Genomic DNA, 15,108 nt, shown 5'->3' on the forward strand with positions numbered 1-15,108 from the left:
GTATCGTTTAAAGTTTGTGTTTCCTTGTTAATTTTCTGTTTAGTTGATCTATCCATAGGTGTGAGTGGGGTATTAAAGTCTCCCACTATTATTGTGTTATTGTTAATTTCTCCTTTCATACTTGTTAGCATTTGTCTTACATACTGTGGTGCTCCCGTGTTGGGTGCATATATATTTATAATTGTTATCTCTTCTTCTTGGATTGATCCTTTGATCATTATGTAGTGACCATCTTTGTCTCTTTTCACAGTCTTTGTTTTAAAGTCTATTTTATCTGATATGAGTATTGCTACTCCTGCTTTCTTTTGGTCCCTATTCGCATGGAAAATCTTTTTCCAGCCCTTCACTTTCAGTCTGTATGTGTCCCCTGTTTTGAGGTGGGTCTCTTGTAGACAACATATGTAGGGGTCTTGTTTTTGTATCCATTCAGCCAGTCTTTGTCTTTTGGTTGGGGCATTCAACCCATTTACGTTTAAGGTAATTACTGATAAGTATGACCCCGTTGCCATTTACTTTATTGTTTTGGTTTCGAATTTATACACAATTTTTGTGTTTCCTGTCTAGAGAATATCCTTTAGTATTTGTTGGAGAGCTGGTTTGGTGGTGCAGAATTCTCTCAGCTTTTGCTTGTCTGAAAAGCTTTTGATTTCTCCTTCATACTTGAATGAGATCCTTGCTGGGTACAATAATCTGGGCTGTAGGTTATTTCTTTCATCATTTTAAGTATGTCTTGCCATTCCCTCCTGGCTTGAAGAGTTTCTATTGAAAGATCAGCTGTTATCCTTATGGGAATTCCCTTGTGTGTTATTTGTTGTTTTTCCCTTGCTGCTTTTAATATTTGTTCTTTGTGTTTGATCTTTGTTAATTTGATTACTATGTGTCTTGGGGTGTTTCACCTTGGGTTTATCCTGTTTGGGACTCTCTGGGTTTCTTGGACTTGGGTGATTATTTCCTTCCCCATTTTAGGAAAGTTTTCAACTATTATCTCCTCAAGTATTTTCTCATGGTCTTTCTTTTTGTCTTCTTCTTCTGGGACCCCTATGATTCGAATGTTGTAGCGTTTAATATTGTCCTGGAGGTCTCTGAGATTGTCCTCATTTCTTTTAATTCGTTTTTCTTTTATCCTCTCTGATTCATTTATTTCTACCATTCTATCTTCTAATTCACTAATCCTATCTTCTGCCTCTGTTATTCTACTATTTGTTGCCTCCAGAGTGTTTTTAATTTCACTTATTGCATTATTCATTATATATTGACTCTTTTTTATTTCTTCTAAGTCCTTGTTAAACCTTTCTTGCATCTTCTCAATCCTTGCCTCCAGGCTATTTATCTGTGATTCCATTTTAATTTCAAGATTTTGGATCAATTTCACTATCATTATTCGGAATTCTTTATCAGGTAGATTCCCTATCTCTTCCTCTTTGGTTTGGTTTGGTGGGCATTTATCCTGTTCCTTTATCTGCTGGCTATTCCTCTGTCTCTTCATCTTGTTTAAATTGCTGAGTTTGGGGTGTCCTTTCTGTATTCTGGCAGTTTGTGGAGTTCTCTTTATTGTGGCGTTTCCTCGCTGTGTGTGGGTTTGTACAGGTGGCTTGTCAAGGTTTCCTGGTTAGGGAAGCTTGTGTTGATGTTCTGGTTGATGGAGCTGTATTTCTTCTCTCTGGAGTGTAATGAAATGTCCAGTAATGAGTTATGAGATGTCTATGGTTTTGGGGTGACTTTGGGCAGCCTGTATCTTGAAGCTCAGGGCTGTGTTCCTTTGTTGCTGGAGAATTTGCTTGTTATGTCTTTCCCTGAAACTTGTTGGCCCTTGTGTGGTGCTTGGTTTCAGTGTCGGTATGGAGGCGTTTGATGAGCTCCTGTCAATTAATGTTCCTTGGAGTCAGGAGTTCCCTGGAGTCAGGGATTGGACTTAAGCCTCCTACTTCCAGTTATCGGTCTTAATTTTACAGTAGTTTCAGAACTTCTCCTTCTATACAGCACCACTGATACAACATCTACGTTAAAGATGAAAAGTTTCTCTACTGTGAGGGTCACTCAGAGAGGTTCACAGCGTTACATGGAGAAGAGAAGAGGGAGGAGGGAGTTAGAGGTGACCCAAATGAGATGAGGTGGAATCAATAGTGGAGAGAGTGGGCTAGCCAGTAGTCACTTCCTTATGTGCACTCCACAACTGGACCACTCAGAGATGTTCACGGAGTTATACAGGGAAGAGAAGAAGGAGGCAGGAGACAGAGGTGGCCAGAAGGATAAGAGGGGGAAATGAAAAGGCGGGAGACAGATCCAGCCAGTAATCAGTTCCTTAAGTGTTCTCCACCGTCTGGAACACACAGAAATTCACAGAGTTGGGTAGAGTAGAGAGGGGTTAGGGAGGAGATACAGGTGACCTGGTGGAGAAAATGGAGAGTCCAAAGGGAGAGAGAGCAGTCAAGCCAGTAATCTCGTACACTAGTGAAAAATGGGTCCTGAAGATTGGGTTCTTAAAGGTACAAAATTGGTAACAAATACATAAAAACAAAAATTAGAAATCTAGAGTAGAGTTTGGAATTTCAAAAATGCGATGTTAATGAAAAGGAGAAGGAAAAGAAAGAGAGAAAAAACGAACAAAGAAAAACAAACAAGGTCGTGAATGTAATAAAGAAACTACAGGTACAAAATTGATAACTAATACCAAACAGCAAAAATTAAAAATCTAGAGTAGAGTTTGGAATTTCAAACATACAACGTTAAAAAAAAAAAAAAAAAAAAAAAGAAGAAGAAGAAGAAAAATAAAGAGAGAAAACAAACAAACCAACAAAAACAATGTCGCAAAAATTATAAAGAAAATACAGGTACAAAATTGATATCAAATACCAAAAAGCATAAATTAAAAATCTTGAGTAGAGTTTGGAATTGCAGATATACGATGTTATATAAAAGAAGAAGAGAAAGAAACAGAGGAAAAAAAAAAGTCACAGCAATTATGAAAAAAACTCTAGGTACAAAATTGATAACATATATCAAAAGGCTAAAATTAAAAATCTAGAGTAGAGTTTGGAATTTCAAAAATGCAATGTTAAAGAAAAGAAGAAAAAGAAGAAAAAAAAAAAAAAAAAAAAAAACCACGGTCAAAAAATTATAAAATATATATATGAAGTTTGCTGAAGAAGAAGAAAAAAAAAAAAAATAGGGTCTTTTTTTTTTTTTTTTTGCAAAGTAATAGTTATAAAAGTGAAAATTAAAGGACAATAGAGGACTTAAAAAAATTTTTTTTTTAATTAAAAAAAAAAAGAAAGAAAGATTGATCGTAAAAATAGTAAAAATATATCTAGGTCTTTCTCTGGTTTTGTTGTGAGTATTGTGGGTTCAGTTCATTTTTGGCAGTTCCTTAGTCCGACTTATATTTCTCAAGATCTATAGGCCCCTTCCTATGTAATCCGTAGTAACCACAGGGTTTTAATCTATGGCCTGTAGCTTCCAAGGCGTTTCCCTCTGTTATAGCTTCTTCTGTTTGCTGGTCTCTTCAGTGTCTGGTTCCCGCCCTGACACAAAGGGGACGGTGGAGGACCCTATTTTTTTTTTTTTTTTTTTTTTTTTAAATTTAGGCTCACTTGTTCAGCCGCGCTGTGGGGAGGGAGGGAGGGATGCTGCAAACAGATAACACTGGCGTGCGCTCGCAGTGCCTCGGCCACACTGGGTCTGCCCCCGCTCACGGCGCGTGTAACCTCCCTGCCCACACTGCTTGGGCTCTAGGTTGTTCCGCTGGGAACAATCAGAGGCCGGCCCTGGACTGAGCTCCCAGGTCCAAGCCGCTCAGGTTCAGGCACTCGGGTAGTCCTCAGAGGCGCAGACTCGGTTGGGCCTGCGTTTTGTGTTCTTCCCAGGTCGAGCAGCTCAGGTGATGAGGTGTTTGGCGGGCGCCAATGCTGCGACTTATAGCCTCCCCGCCACTCGGTTATCTGGGTGTAAAACCGGCGCACCTTCTCAGGCAGATATTGACCGTCCAGACCCCCAAGAAGTTTTAGTTAGCAAAGAAGCCTGCTTACAGTTTTATAGATAGTGTCTCTCTGGGGCTGCGATTGCCCCCTTCCGGCTCTGGCTGCCTGTCACCGGAGGGGGAAGGTCTGCAGCCGGCTATCTCTGTTCAGTCCTTTGTTCTGTGCGCGGGCCTGGCGGTGTCTTAGGTTAGGGCTGGCTTTTCGCGTGGTAGATATCCCACAGTCTGGTTTGCTAGCCCAAATTATTTCGCTCAGATAGTGCTCAGGACATTCGGCCCGATTCTTACTCTAAGGGACACAGCCCGTGCCGCACTTCCCTGCCCAGCCCCCGCTTGCTAATGCCGTGTGCAGGCGTCTGCGCTGCTTCTCCGCTGGGGGAGTTCCCGTAGGGCTCACAATCCGCAATTTTTAATTGTTTATTTTTTTTTTTTTTTCCCCCTCCCTTTTATGTTGCCCTCTGTGCTTCCAAAGCTCGGCACAGATTCGGCAGTGAGAGGGTTTCCTGGTGTTTGGAAACTTCTCTCTTTTTAAGACTCCCTTCCCGGGACGGAACTCCGTCCCTCCCTCTTTTGTCTCTTTTTTTGTCTTTTATATTTTTTCCTACCTCCTTTCGAAGAGTTGGGCTGCTTTTCTGGGTGCCTGATGTCCTCTGCCGGCATTCAGAAGTTGTTTTGTGGAATTTACTCGACGTTTAAATGCTCTTTTGATGACTTTGTGGGGGAGAAAGTGTTCTCCCCGTCCTACTCCTCCGCCATCTTGGCTCCTCCCTCTGCTTATTTATCTTATATGCACAGCACACCATGAGAAACTCTGAGCTAGATGAAGCACAAGCTGGAATCCAGATTCCCAGGAGAAATATCAGTAACCTCAGATATGCAGACTACACCACCCTTAAGGCAGAAAGTGAAGAAGAACTAAAGAGCCTTGTGGTGAAAGTGAAAGAGAAGTGTGAAAAAGTAGGCTTAAAGCTCAACATTCATAAAACTAAGATCATGGCATCCGGTCCCATCACTTCATGGCAAATAAATGGGGAAACAGTAGATATGGTGGCTGACTTTATTTTTGGGGGGCTCCAAAATCACTGCAAATGGTGACTGCAGCCATGGAATTAAAAGACACTTACTCCTTGGAAAGAAAGTTATGACCAACCTAGACAGCATATTAAAAAGCAGAGACATTACTTTGCCAACAACAGTCTGTCTATGGTTTTTCCAGTACAAGGCTACTTGTTTTTCAGTCGCTCACAACTCAGTGACTGAACTGAACTGAACGTGGAATATACTTGAAACTCATAAAATTTTAAAATATTATGCTAATTTGTACTGTTGGTGGTGGTTCTTCAGTTCCTCAGTCGTGTCCAGCTCATTGTGACCCCTTGGACTGCAGAACACCAGGCTTCCCTGTCCATCACCAACTCCTGGAGCTTGCTCAAACTCATGTCCATTGAGTCCGTGATGCCATCCAACCATCTCATCCTCTGTCATCCCTTTCTTCTCCTACCTTCAATCTTTCCTAGCATCAGGGCCTTTTCTAATGAGAGGGCTCTTCACATCAGGTGGCCAAAGTATTGGAGTTTCAGCTTCAGCAAAGTCCTTCTAATGAATATTCACAATTGATTTCCTATAGGATTGACTGGTTGGATCTCCTTGCAGTCCATGGGACTCTGAAGAGTCTTCTACAACACCACAGCTCAAAAGTATCTATTCTTCGGCTTTCAATCTTGTTTATGGTCCAGCTCTCACCTCTGTTCATGACTACTGGCAAAACCATAGCTTTGACTATACTGATCTTTGTCAGCAAAGGATGTCTCTGCTTTTTAATGTCTAGGTTTGTCATAACTTTCCTTCCAAGCAGCAAACGTCTTTTAATTTTGTGGCTGCAGTCACTATCTGCAGTGATTTTGGAGCCCAGGAAAATAAAGTCTGTCACTGTTTCCGTTGTTTCCCCATCTATTTGCCATGAAGTGAAGGGACTGAATGCCATGATCTTAGTTTTTTGAATGTTGAGGTTTAAGCCTACTCTTTCACTCTCCTCTTTCAGTTTCATCAAGAAGTTCTTTAGTTCCTCTTTGCCTTCTGCCATAAGGGTGGTGTCATCTAAGGTTATTGATATTTCTGCTGGTTAGTGTGTATTTTGTTCATTACCCAAGTTCATATAAAAGGATGGGGATTTCCTATTGGCACCCATGAAGTGGGAAAATGAATTATAGGAATTCCTGAATTTAGTTGTATTAAAAGCACCAGGGAGGTTTTTTTTTTCGCTTGTTTTTCTTTATGGAGAAGGGGAACTTCCAGAGATTATTTTTTGATTGCTCTGGGGTGAGGCTAGGCAAAGCATTTTTGCAAGTTCCCAGCTGACTCTATAGGATTGAGAATAACTAGGTTAGACCAAGAGGCAGTTTTCCTGGCTTTTAGACTAGATACTGACATTTTTTTTTCTGTGACCTTGAACAACTGATGTAGTTGTTGTTTTAACTCCTTCTTTGCACTTTTTTCCTTTTAAAAAAATTGAAGTATGGTTGGCTTACAATATGGTGTTAGTTTTAGATGTACAGCAAAGTGATTCAGTTATATAGCAAATAGATTTAGTTATATAATCCCTTTTCAGATTCTTTTCCTTTATTTCCCCTCAGATTCTTTTCTTCTATAGATTATTATAAAATTTAGTTTCCTGTGCTATACTGTAGGTCCTTGTTGTTTACCTATTTTATAAGTAGTAGTGTGTGTATGTTAATCTCAAACTCCTATTTTATCCCTCCCCACCCCTTTCCTTTTAATAAGCTTAAGTTTGTTTTCTCTATATGTGAATCTGCTTCCATTTTGTAATAAGTTCATTTGTATAATTTTTTGTAGATTCCACATATAAACAATATCATATGATATTTCTCTTCCTCTGTCTGGCTTATTTTAAAAATCCTCACTAGTGTTGGAATATATGAGTAGTGTTAGATATTTAGGAATTTTGTGAGCAAGTTGTTAAACTGTTGGTAACTTGACATTGCCTATGGTTAGATTATTTACACCATGGAACTGACGTTTATACTCCATCACATAGCCAGTTTGCCAGTTATTCACAGACTCTATTCTGTCATTAAATTCCTTTCAAAATTTAAGGCTCTGTTAGTTAGAAAGCAACCTTATATCATAGAGATTCTGAGAGATTTAACTATGATTTTAAATTAACTCCATGATATTGTAGGTGCAGAAACATTTTCCATTCTCTACCAGGTTCTTTGGTCGATCTAATAAATGAATTGACAACAGGAGCAAACCTAATTTCATATGCTCAAGATCCCAATAAAATACAAGAACTACCTGCATGTCAGGCAATGGAGGCTTATATCCTGAGCTAAGGAATGGGATAGGAGCCTAGAGCTTCTAAAGGAAGGAGGATAGTTCACAGGATGATAAGAGGAGGTGTTTTTCCTGCCACACAGATAGGTCATTCATATAAGTCATTTTTTGTGGTAATAGCTCCCTTTCTTGTCCAGACCACCTGTATAAATTCTTTTAGGTAGTTAGGGGAGAAGTAAAAGTTGTTCCTGAATCTGCTTAATTGCCTTCAGCTCAGAATGACAAAATGGCACAATTTGAGGTGGTTTATTCTGCTTCTCTTCAGTATAATCCCCAGAAAAAAAAAAATCTAAGGAAAAAGATAGAATTCTGTATCTATTAAAATAGTCATTTTAGTAGAATACCCTTTTATTGATGATTGTATCAGAAACTGAAAAAGTCAAGGATACCAGAAAAGTGATGCCTGCTAAGATATAAACATAATATGAAGTCACTAATACCTAGTTTACCAATGTTGGAAGTACTGCCCTGTAGATTATTTAGAATCTCCTGGATTCCTTTCCTATAGCTAGATGTTAGAAATAGTTTCATCCTAGCTGTCTAAAGACTAGCTTACGAAAGTAAATATTTTTTATTTCATGTAGTTCATCCAGTAGAAATCGTGACCTTAGGAGTATTGTTTTATTGATTAAACTCTCACTTACTGAAATGTTTGGTCACTTGTCACTGAGGAGGTAAAATTTAAATTATGTCTAAAAAATGAGTAAGACTGAATAAAGGATGTGTAGGGAATGCATTCAAGCAGCTGAAACCAATAGTGTTAGAATAAATACACGAGGTAAAGAAAGGCTGCTACAAAAACGAGCAGTGTAGAGTGTTTCAATTATAGAACTGAAAATCAGGCAGATGTGGGTCAATTTTTAAAAATTTTCTCTGCTACCATTTGCTTGCTATAAATCAAGAGTGGTAGTAAAACCTTCCTTATAGAGCTGTTTTGAAGGAATATGAAATAAGCAGTTGAATTTCCTAGGACCAGACCTACCATACAGTTAGTGCTCAGTGAACACTAGCTGCTGAGTTACCATAAGGTCAAGGGGTGAATTAGGGTCAGACCAGAAATGGCCTTTTATGTCACACTGAAGTCTTTAGGCTCAGTGCTGTAAGGAATGGAGATCGCAAATGTTTTGTTCAGACAAGTTGTGCACTTATGTGTTAGGAACTAGTTAGAGAGGAACAAAGATGTGAATGGGCCAGATACATTGAGAAGCCATCCTCATGAGCAAAGGAGTTATTGAAATGATCATGTTATCTTTTAGAACCTTTGGAGAAGGAAATGGCACCCCACTCCAATATTCTTGCCTGGAAAATCCCATGGACGGAGGAGCCTGGTGGGCTACAGTCCAAGGGGTCGCAAAGAGTGGGACACAACTGAGCGACTTCACTTTCACTTTTCACTTTCCCAAAATGGTGGATTAGCACCTCTCATGATTCTTGAGAACTCTCTTTAGGTGGTTAAATAGCTGCATTAAATAACCATGACTCATGAACAAAGGGATGGAAAAAGTTTAGGTGTGTGATACGTGTGTGTGTGTGTGTGTGTGTGTGTTAGTCACTCAGTCATGTCTGACTCTTTGTGAACACAGGGACTGTAGCTTGCCAAGCTCCTCTGTCCATTGAATTCTCCAGAAGTATGTGATAAATAGAGTAAATTCTATATTGGTGGACTCTTGATGAAGAGTACATGGATGGTCTCTGTTCGGTTTTCTTTTTTAAACCTTCTCTATATGCTTGAAATATATCACAGTTGGGGAAAAAAATGAAAAAGTTTGTTCACTCTTTAATTATCTTTCAGTTGTTGAAAATCTCAGTTTCTGGGTGCAATAAGGCATTAACACTATGCCTTGGCTCAGGGCGAATGAAGAGTTTTTGGTTTCTAAACTTCCGCTGGTCACTGTTAAGTTTCTATATGTGGTGAAGGGTGCCTGTGTTCACATTTCTTCAAAACATTATAAAAGCTAAGCCCCAAATAAAGCTTATTGATTTTCTAGTGCTTTTAACATGGCATCCTTTGTGTGTTCTGTGGAACATTGGCATATTTCCTGGGGAAAATGTGTATGTATGTATGTTTTCTTTAACTAGCAAAGAGCCATTTAATTTTAATGATTTGCCAAGTAGGGCCTGGACCTGATATAGTCTGTCTATCAGTGTTACTTTTTATTGATAGAATTTTCTTTTCTTAATAGAATTTTTAAAACATCCTAAATTACATCGTTTCTACAAAATACATATACAATAATGTGTTTGTGTAAAGGTGAAAAAGCAAGAGATATTCAAGGTAGTGTTTTCATATTACTTCTCTCTATTGATAGGATTTTATGTTCATTACTATCTCAATGGAATATAAGTTGTTTTTTTTTTTCACTACCAGAATCAATAAGAACACAACCAGTCAGAATAACTGGAGTTTACCCACTAAAAGGGAAAGCTTTTTGGTTTTTTCTTCCCCTTTTCCACACATGACACAAGAATGCTGTATTCTCATGCACTTTTTTTTTCTTTTTTTTTTTAATTTTATTTTATTTTTAAACTTTACATAATTGTATTAGTTTTGCCAAATATCAAAATGAATCCGCCACAGGTATACATGTGTTCCCCATCCTGAACCCTCCTCCCTCCTCCCTTCTTATGCACTTTTTAAACAGTTTAAAAGTATATTGTTTTCTAGGACCAATTTCAGTCAGAATTTAGATGTAAGTTTTCTCACTCACTGCTTTGAGGTGTTTGTATGAATATACTCATACATTCATACAAACACATGATTCTAATTTGTTCTTTAAATAAATGGACCCATCTTATAAATATTCTTCTGTGACTTGAATATTTCACCTAGTCATAGATCTTAGAGAGCTTTTTATGTTAATATACGTGACCTTACTTCATTTGTTTTCATGACTGCACAGCATTCTATAGTATGAAGGTTTGATAACTTATAACTTATTACCAAGTTCCATCATATTGAATATTAGGTTATTCATAGCTTTTAATTTTTTCCCCCGTGATCATCATTAATATGTGTCTTTGTGAGCATTTGTATATATTTTCGATAAATTGTTAGAAATAAAATTGCTAAAACAGTGTATGAATATTTTAACTTTAGCTGTTTTTTTTTTAATGTCAAATATTTATGAACTTTCTTCTCCGTTAGCAGATATGTTGATTTAGAATATATTTTATTGGTGATCTAATAACCCTACGGTGGGAGTCAAAGTTTCTTCTTAGTATCTTGCTCACGTTTGCTCTGTGTGCACATTGTATTGTCATCTGTATCCATTCCCTCCCTACACACCACATTCCTTCCAACCACTCCACCCATAGATTGTGAGCACATTCAAACCAGAAGGACTGATATCTGTAGTTTACTCCATCTATTTCAGTACCTGCCATATAATAATTGCCCAGTGAATTTTTAGAAGACATGGGAAAAAACCCCACACTTACTCACTTATAAAATCATAATAGTTTTTATATTCAGACAGTTGCTTTCCTGTAATGACTTGGTAACTTTTCCTCTCATTAGAGTTCAAGTTTATAGTGAATTTTGTATTTAATAGCAGCATTTTATGGTACTTCTAGTATTATTACATTTGGGAAATGAGATAGAAATCCTAGAAGGGAGTAAATAAAACATTTCTTAAAAAATTAAGTCAGTTTTATAGACCTTGAATTTTAGCATGTTACCGGTTGAGAGTGATTCCTGTTAACATATACATCTTGATAACACACATTAAATAAAACTAGTGAACGAAATTACAGTGTATTTTCATGAGCTAATTGCTACTCGTGACTTTTTAAAAATATATCAAAAACTAATGTTGATCTTTAGATTTTAATTATTTTCTTCCCTGAATATAGATGACTATTTAAAAATTTGCATCTTATTTGAAAATTATTAATAGAAGCCTGTAGTTAACAGATAATCTGGTTTTAATAACTCATAATTGGGAATAGTTAAAACAAATAGTGATTTTATATATGTATGTAGGTATGTGTATGTGTGAAGTGAAATGTCCTTTTGATGGCCAACATGCTTTCAGTATCTGGTATTGTTTTGCCTAAAAAGATGTGCACATATGTACATACCAGATAGATCTAATTATTATTTATGTATGTGACTCTTTTTATAACAAGAATGGGGTACACATTGTGTCTTTGTATTTTGTCTGAATTAGAATTGGGAAATGATTAATTGTAGGGCAGTATTTCTTGTCAAGTTGTGAATAAATATGTTTAGCATTAGTATAGCTGTTTACAAGCAGGAAAACTCATACTGCTTGCCAAGCATTTGATTAAAAAATGCCTTCAATTCATCACATAGTCTCTCTGTAGGAAAGATCTTTACATTTGTGTGGCTTGGCATTTAGTAATTAAATCTCTTTAAACATTTTAATTAGGCTGAAGACCACCCAAAGCCTTTGCTCTCATTTTGAAAACACTTTCAGCTATAAGAAGCATAAAGCTGTAGGACAGCCATGGTCACTTTCACAGGAGTCTTAAATGAAGCAATGCTTTTCATACTCAATCGTGCATAAAAATCACTTGGAAAACTTGTTAGAACACAGATCCTTGAGCCCCACTTTTAGAGATGCTGGTTCAGTGTTCTGGGGTGGGATTTTCTAAGGAACTCTAGGCCTATCCTCAAGCTGCTGATCTGTCGACCATACTTTGGGAACCCCTCTACTAGGAAATTCTATTGTGATTTGAAAGTAGAGAACTTTATTGATCTTCTCTAATGATTTTTTTTTTTAAGCAAACTTTTTAAGAGTCTTCCATTTGGCAGGTATTTTAGATATGTCCAAATAAGATACTACTGAGTAATAAAATGGCAAAAGTGTTTTTATAGATTTGTGAGGGAAAGCAGAAGCAAACACTATGGTTCCCCCTCCATTTCTCTTCATTTCATCAGGAGCAGGGGAAACATTCTGAAAATAGTCTTAGTTCCGTTCATGCCTTCTCCAACTTCCTAACAGGAAGTGTATTGATGTGGTTGAGAGCTTGACTTCTACCACTTCTAGCTGTATTACAAGTTACTTCATTTATTAGTTAGCTATCTGTAACAAAATACTCCAAATTTACTAGCTTAAAAAAACATTTACTATCACTTGACACTTTCCAAGGTTCAGATATTCAGTAAATTTAACTTAATTCATCATTTAATTTAGTTTTGCAAAACATTAAGGTTTCAGGTTACTAAAAAGATTTTGGGAAACTATTTAAAAAGTTCACCTAAAATTGCTCATCCTGATTACATCTATTTAATTTGCGTGTTTGTAGCAAACCGTCTTCACAAAAGCTTCGTTAGAGATTAGACAATATCACCCTAAGTTTTGTTTTTTCTTTTTTTGCTGACAAATTTTATAACAGATTCCTGAACTTACTTGATTAATAAGCCCAGATTGAATAAAAGTTTTCTATTTAATGCTGATAACTATTAGTATAAAGACATGCCTGTCTTAATGAAACCAGCAACCTTAAACTGCCTTTTATACCAAATATTTTCTTAAATCACATGGGCCTGAAATTCATTTCTGTTATTTCTGAGAAATTAATTTACATAAGTTTATGCCTAATTTCTTTAAGCCAGTTTTAAAAAGCTCTTTTAATTTTAGCAACACCGTGCAGAGGTAGAAAATATCATACATCTACACCACATATATATAGACACACATAAATAGACACACAGAGACCTTATAGTTTTATTCTAAAATTTTAGTCGTGAGATGGGTAGGATAATGCAAAACTCACTAGCTTATAAAAGAACAGTTGGGATGTTTAAATTTATCTGCTCAGAATTTTAAAGCTTTTTAGAAGATACTTAAGATTTGTATATTTGTCCTTGACAAGTAATCTTAATATAGTTCTTCCAAGAAGGGTTTTTGGTTTCCTAAGGCCAGAATTTTTATAATGCATGCAAGGCTTTTGAGATAAATAGGGGTGGTTTCCGGATTGCTGTAAAGGAATAGGTGAAATTCGAACTTCTCTAGAGCTGTATTTCCAGTTTTGCAAAGTTGTGTAAGGTTAAGACAGTTGTCGTCCCTCAGTTCAACCTCAGTTCCCAAATTGGGTTATAGCCTGGCTGATAAAGGACTGATGTCCCCTTCCACCTTTGTTATAATGTTTTCTTTTCCTCTGGGTACATTTAGCTTAGAGGAAAAGGCATTAAAATTTTTCGGGTTAGGCTGTGAATGCCAGCGTCTAGTTTGTTCAAATTTCTCATCATAGAGTTATTAAATTCTTTTAGATATATTGTCAGGTTTCAGATAAGACAGACAGTAAATATTTACAAACAGTATTACACAGCCCCATGGACCCACGAGGTGTCCTCAAAGAGGATGCAGAGTTTATTACCTTCCCAAGCTCCAGAGTCACTCTACAATAGCCAAAAGAAAGAACTGCTAGCCTGCATGCATGCCAGGCAGGTGGAAAGCCACGCTAAGTTCTTAGAACACAAAACAACACAAATGTGAAGGCAATATTTATTCCTAGGAGAAAAAAGATCAATAACCTGTGGGTTTGGAGATGGAAAAGAAAGAACAGCATGAAATAGTATTTTCCTCTCTCAACTGGGCACTAGAGATTGAGGTCTAGGGAGCTGACTCTGGCTAGAATTTTCACCCTTGGCCTACTGGTGCCAGTTTTCCTAGAATCTCCTCTATGGACTCCAGTGTCAAGATTTTTCACTAGTTTTAGTCATTCTTGGCTGTTTAAAGGAATACTGTTGCAGTTTACCTGTATATCACTCAGTTTTGTCAACCCTGGGAGGGGTCTGTACAGAGGCTCTTCATTGAAGGAAGAATCAGATTGTCTCTTAGGCCAGTAACTCAGTGGACTTTTGTTTGTGATTGTGTAGCCTTTTCAGCCTGGAGAAACAATTCAGACATGTTATTACTTGAATGAGTACTCAAGTAAAGTAGCAGTAGGAGTTATTTCAGGCTTAGTTTTTTGTTTTAGATACCTCTTACATCTTAATTTTCCATTAGCCTTTCGCAACAAATCTTTCAATGAAACTATTTTGGGAGATTGATGCCTTTTCGAGGCTTTTGCATTCTGGGTAAAATAGGTACCCTGTTCTGTTTATTAATTTGGTGGCTCCTGCTTTCAATCTCTTGATCTTAACTGATCATATCTAATTGAAATGTTTCTCATAATGACCCTTGTAATTCTAGGTTGTTTTCTGTAGATATGTGTAGCTTCCAAGACCATGATGCTAAGACATAAAATAAGCAGGTGTGCCAGAAGGTATCCCACTTAACCCTTGATATTTTAAAGATCTAATTATTAGCTAAACTTTTGGGTCTCTTAGAGCCAGAGTAATACATAAAGGAATGTGCTTCTAGGTTGAAAATTATGATGTTTTGCAAAGAAATTTTCTTGAGATCGAGAGGTGACTTACTGCTAATCTAACCCATTCCATGACGAACTTTGCCTAACACAGGAGTCTTTAGGTTAGGTGGTATGCACTCTAACAGCTTTGAAATACCCAATGTATGCCCATCAGTTTTGGTTTTTTTGTTATCTGATTCCAAGTCTTCCATTAGCAATAAACTTAAAGCAAAATTTTATTCACCCAAGGCTTTGCACTAGACTCAGCTCAGGTTAAACTGGCCCGGGTTCCATCCCAAGCTCAGTCTGGTTTTTAAGTTGGACCCAGTTTGACTCTGGCCAGTAGTCACCAGCAGTTTCCAGTGTGTAGTCTGGGGATTGGTAAAAAGATTGAACAGTAGAACTCAACAAATGGGGACTGCATACTGGGAGCTCTACATAAATGGGCAACTGCAGAC

General features: G+C 37.3%; 1 protein-coding gene across 2 annotated transcripts in view; it reads left to right on the plus strand.

Annotated features, from left to right (window-relative positions):
• The window catches only part of SUCLG2 (succinate-CoA ligase GDP-forming subunit beta), a 341,482-nt gene that overhangs the window by 217,291 nt on the left and 109,083 nt on the right, over window positions 1-15,108 (plus strand). The window lies entirely within an intron of this gene.

Source organism: Bubalus bubalis, chromosome 21 (assembly GCF_019923935.1).
Source record: "Bubalus bubalis isolate 160015118507 breed Murrah chromosome 21, NDDB_SH_1, whole genome shotgun sequence".
Taxonomy (NCBI): domain Eukaryota; kingdom Metazoa; phylum Chordata; class Mammalia; order Artiodactyla; family Bovidae; genus Bubalus; species Bubalus bubalis.